Source organism: Mus caroli, chromosome 7, assembly GCF_900094665.2.
Source record: "Mus caroli chromosome 7, CAROLI_EIJ_v1.1, whole genome shotgun sequence".
NCBI classification, from domain to species: Eukaryota; Metazoa; Chordata; class Mammalia; order Rodentia; family Muridae; genus Mus; species Mus caroli.
In genome coordinates this window covers 60,941,223-60,946,716 of record NC_034576.1, presented here as the reverse complement: position 1 = coordinate 60,946,716, position 5,494 = coordinate 60,941,223, and positions in this window count along the sequence as shown.

Sequence of the window (5,494 nt, the reverse complement as noted above, 5' to 3'; positions counted from 1 at the left end):
TACCTCTTTAGCCCTTTTCTCCTGTATTTCTTTAAGTGAGTTATTAATGCCCTTCTTTAAATCTTCAACCACCATCATGAAATATGATTTTAAATCCATGTCTTGCTTTTAGGGTGTTCTGGGGTATCCAGGACTCGTTGTACTTGGCGTACTCCATTCTGATGATGCCCAGTGTTCTTGGTTTCTGTTAGTAAGATTCTTACGTTTGCCTTTCGCCATAGGAAATCTCTGGTGTTAATGATCAAGCTGTCTCTGGTTGGAGCGTGTTCCTCCAATGATTCTGTTAGCCTATGTCAGCACTCCTGGGAGTCCAATTCTCACCTGAGTTGCAGTGGTCAGAGCACTCTCTGCAGGCAAGCTCTCCTCTTGCAGGGCTGGTGTCCAGCAGTCTGGAGCTCTGATCCACCTCCTGAGTTCTGGGGTCAGAACCCTCCCTATAGGCTGACTCTCCTCTGGCAAGGAATGTGCGCAGGGGTCTGGGTCTCAGTTCTGCCTCCTGGCTGAGGATGAAGGCCTGAGGGAACCCTGACCAAGAAGCTGTGTTGCTTCTATCACCCACATGCTCTCAGGTGATCAGGAGTTCCTGGGTGTGCTAGGGGTTCTGTGGCATGGAGAGTCCTTTGGTGCCCTAGATGCCCTTGGCCGGGTTCATGCAGAAGATTGTGGGGCTGGCCCAGACCTGAATGGATCCCAGCCGCTAGTCAGGCGGGATTCCTTTGTCCCTGTTCCTATAGGCACAAGACCCTCCACATTTCTTTGGAGCTGAGGTTGCGTTCTACTCACCTGTGATCCCGAGGTGATCCCAAGGTTCTGAGATGTGGAGAGCACTCTGGAGCCATTAGCAGGCTCTGCTGGGCTCAGAAGGAAGATGGTGGGGAGGGGGGCTAAATATTTTTATATATTTGATCTGGCTCAGTGCAAGTAGGCATTTTCTCCCATTGTCTTCAATTCTTTGCCTTCATGGATATCTTCCCCATTGTGGTTGTACTTATGAGGGTCCTCCTCTCATCCACACTGATCTGACCTCCTCAGCATATAGTGAGACCCTTAACGGTGACATTGACACTACCAGTGCAGACTAGTTGGAGACCTCACCTGGCTGGCCTTCCTTCACAAAGGAAGTATGTTCTTTTAGCCTTTTGACTATCTCTATCCTGTTTCACTAGCCCATACAGCCACAGTTCTATTTGTTGATGCTGGGAAGAGCATGCTGTCATCTGTGTTAAAATGCAGCCACATCACTGTTCCACTGTATTCTTTCAATGTAGCATAGTTATCACAGTTACCATAGACATTCCACAGTAGTATGAGTGGGTCAAATCCTGCAGATGCCAGGGTGGCAACTTGTAGCAAAACAATTCCCCTTCATGTCCTGAGAACAGGATGGCTAAGTCTTGAAGGGAACAACATCTTAGAGGTCCTGGCTGCAGCAATGTGCCCAGAATTGCCCGTTGCTGCCCAGACCCGGAGCAGACTCTGCTGCTCTGAACATAAACTTCTGCTGCATGATGATAGCCACTATTTATTTAGATTTCAAATGTGTTTTTTTTTTTTTCTCTTTCAAGACAGTGTTTCTTTGTGTAGCCCTGGCTGACCTGGAACTCACTCTTTATCCCCCTTCCCTGTTTCCCCTCAAAAAACTCCCTTTTCTGCCCCCCTCCTCCCTGCTTCTATGAGGGTGCTCCCCCACCCACCCACCCACTCCTGCTTTACTGCTTTAGTATTCCCCTATGCTGGGGCATCAAGCCTTCACAGGACCAAGGGCTTCTCCTACCATTAATGCCAGATAAGGCCATCCTCTGCTACATATGTAGCTGCAGTCATGGGTCCCTCCATGTGTATTCATTGGTTTAGTTCCTGAGGCTCTGTGGTGTCTTGCTGGTTGATACTGTTGTTCTTCCTATGGTGTTGCAACCCCCTTCAGCTCCTTCAGTTCTTCTTCTAACTCCTCCATTGGGGTCCCCATGCTCAGTACAATGGTTGCCTGCAAAGAACCACATCTGTATCGGTAAGGCTTTGGCAGAGCCTCCTGGGAGACATCCATAACCTGTCAGCAAGCACTTCTTGGAATCAGCAATAGTGACTGGGTTTGGTGGCTGCATATAGGATGAATCCCCAGGTGGAGCAGTCTCTAGATGGCCTTTCCTTCAGTCTCTGCTCCACTCTTTGTTCCTGCATTTCCTTTAGACAGGAGCAATTCTGGGTTAAAATTTTGAGACGGGTGGGAGGACCCATCCCTCAACCAGAGACCATGCATAACCTCCTGATATGGTCTCTACAGGTTCTCTCTCAACTCTTTGTTGGGTATCTCAGCTAATGTCATCCCATTGGGTCCTGGGAGCCTCTTGCTTTCCTGGCATCTGGGCCTTTCTGGTGGCTACCTCCAGTTCCCATTGCTGTACACCTCTGTTCAATTTCCTGACACTCTGTACATCTCCCCTGTCTCCTCCCACAATTGACCCTGACACCTTTTTCCCCTCCTCTTTCTCTCTTCCTCCCAAGCTTTTTTCCTAATATTTACTTATCAATGAGTACTTACCATGTACTTTCTTTTGGGACTGGGTTTCCTAACTCAGGATGACATTTTCTAGTTTCATCCATTTGTCTGTGAATTTCATGAAGTCATTGTTTTTAATAGCTGAGTAGTACTCCATTGTGTAAATGTACTACATTTTCTGTATCCATTCCTCTGTCGAGGGACATCTGTGTCATTTCTAGCTTCTGACTATTATAAATACGGCTGCTATGAACATAGTGGAGCATGTGTCCTTGTTATATTTTGGAGCATTTTTTTCAGTTGTGTTCTTATGTGTTTTGGCATTTGAGTTCAGGATGAGTATAGGTCTAGGTGCTGATTTCTGAGTTTGTCTTTGTGGGGTGGGTGTTTTTTCCTTGGTTTCCGTTCACTTTTTGGTCTTCTAGTCTTTGTGGCCTGGATTTCTGGTGGACTGCTTGCCCTTTAAACCATTAGGGAATCTTTGGTCAAGTTGGGGGCTTGACTTCTGGCAACTTACTTGGCCTTTCACTCATTAGGGGGTTCCTTATTATTCTTCCTGATATAGCTTTCATCTGAGTAGTTGGAGACTGCTGAAATTGGAGGCAGGGATCCAGTCTCAGGCAGGTGTTGAGGGGAAAGTGGAGAGGCTGTTTAATGGGACTTGGGAAACTGAGTCTAGGAAGCAGGGCAGTTCAGCTGGCAGGGGCTCACTCACTTGCCCACCTGACTTGGTCTGTACTTGACCAATAATGGGGTTTAATGTAAAAATTTAAAATGTATTCTTTGACAATTTCATACATGTACACAATGTATACTGACCATATCCACCTATCCTCCTGAAACTCATGGTAGAAGAATGGAAGAGAATGGATCTATGGGGCTGAACTGCCTGGCCACCAGCACCCTCAGGCTCTCTTAACACTTGGTCAATGCTTCCAGCAAAACCATATTTTTTCTTATTAATAATTTTGAATTGAATATCGGACTTTGCTAGAAGAGTTCAAGCAATAGCAGAAACTGAAGTAAATAAAGAACATGCAACCCATTTATGAGCTTATAGGTATTCCTCGAGTAGTGATTAGTTATGATGGTTTATAGTAATATAAATGCATTACTTTTCAAGAGTCCTAAAATTAATCGTATTCCAAATTATTCACCATCTTAGGCTGTCAATTACCTTTCTACAGATCTTTTGTGGTTAAAGACATTTTAATGATCCTAGGAAATGGAAGGATCAGTATTCCATTATTTTTACATTAATAATCACATTTTAAATTATCTGGATTTTATCCCCAAGGAAGACACTGATTGTTCTCAAATTATAAATGTCTACAATAGTCTTCTCCCTCTGCACAAGTCAGCTAGAGAGATACATGCTCCATGAAATTTTGTAACACAAATGTCTCCCAAGGCAACAGCAGAGACATGATGCGATGAGAATGAAAGAATTGTTGGATAAGTGGATTTGGAGGTTAAGCAAAGTGGGTGAAATTTTTTTTTAACTTGTAAAATTTGGTATTGCTGGAGGAGTTAGAGAAAGTAGCCAAGGAGAAGAAGGGGTCTGCAACCCTATAGGTGGAACAACAATATGAACTAACCAGTACCCCCAGAGCTTGTGTCTCTAGTTGCATATGTAGCAGAAAATAGCCTAGTTGGCCATCATGGGCAAGAGAGGCCCCTTGGTCTTGCCAACTTTATATGCCCCAGTACAGGGGAATGCCAGGGCCAAGAAGTGGGAGTGGGTGGGTATGGGAACAAGGTGGGGAGAGGGTATAGGGGACTTTTGGGATAACATTTGAAATGTAAATGAAGAAAATACCTAATAAAAAATTGGAAAAAGTATAAAAAAATTGGTATTGCTAGGTGAATTACTGCATGTCTCTTTTGCCTCATTATGCATATCTGTACATTTAGAGAAGTTATTAATCATGTTTCCAGCTTTTGTCATGTTGTGCTCCAGTGTGCTTTATAGGTAAACAGAACTTACTGCTTGCTCTGGGCAACCTCTTTCCACATCCTTGACTCCTACCTCCCTCAATCTCTCCATCATCTCTAACTCCTTTGTTGGGAAGGGGCCTTTTCAGGATGTTGATATGTGCTTTTCAATACAAATTCATCAATCCAAGGTCCAAATTCTGAATTACCTCTATTGGAGGGGTCTCACATTCTGAGTCACTGTTTTCTTGGCCTTTTCCTATCAGAACTAGGTCCCACACAAAGGACAATCCTGTGTCCAGAGGACACTAATGTTCTTCAGACTATCAATCCTGAATCAACATACCCTACCCTACCACAAACACAAAGCAGAGAAACTGAACTTAAAGTGGGATTTGGCCATAAATTTGCAAATCAACAACTGGTGATATACTTCCTCCTGCAAGGCTACTCTACATCCGAAACAGTGCCACCAAATAGAGACAAGTATCTATTATCTGAGCTTACAGGGGATGTTTTTCCTTCAAACCAACAAATGAGAAACTGAAAAATGTTATAAAACCCTGTATGCTTTAATGAGAAACACAACATATGAAAATAGATGCAATAATACAGAGAATGAAAATACTAAGTACAATTCAGAAGATAATGGTTGACATGAAAATTCTGAAGAGACTCTAGGCAGCACACATGTTGAAGTGTTCATATCATGGCTTATTCCAGTTCTTTAAGACTCACCTGGTTCTTGACAGCTTCCTACCAGTGATTCTCTAGCCACCACACTTGAAATCTAGCTAGAGCAAAAGGACAGGAAAAAGAAATAAATGGTAAAAATAGGAAAGGAAAAAGTCAAAATATCTTTGTTTGAAGATGATGTGACTTTATATGTAAAAGTCCTTAAAGACTCCACTAGAAGATTCCTCCAGATGATTTGCAATGTGTCAGCATATGAAATTAACACACACGGCCGGGCGTGGTGGCGCACGCCTTTAATCCCAGCACTCGGGAGGCAGAGGCAGGCGGATTTCTGAGTTCGAGGCCAGCCTGGTCTACAAAGTGAGT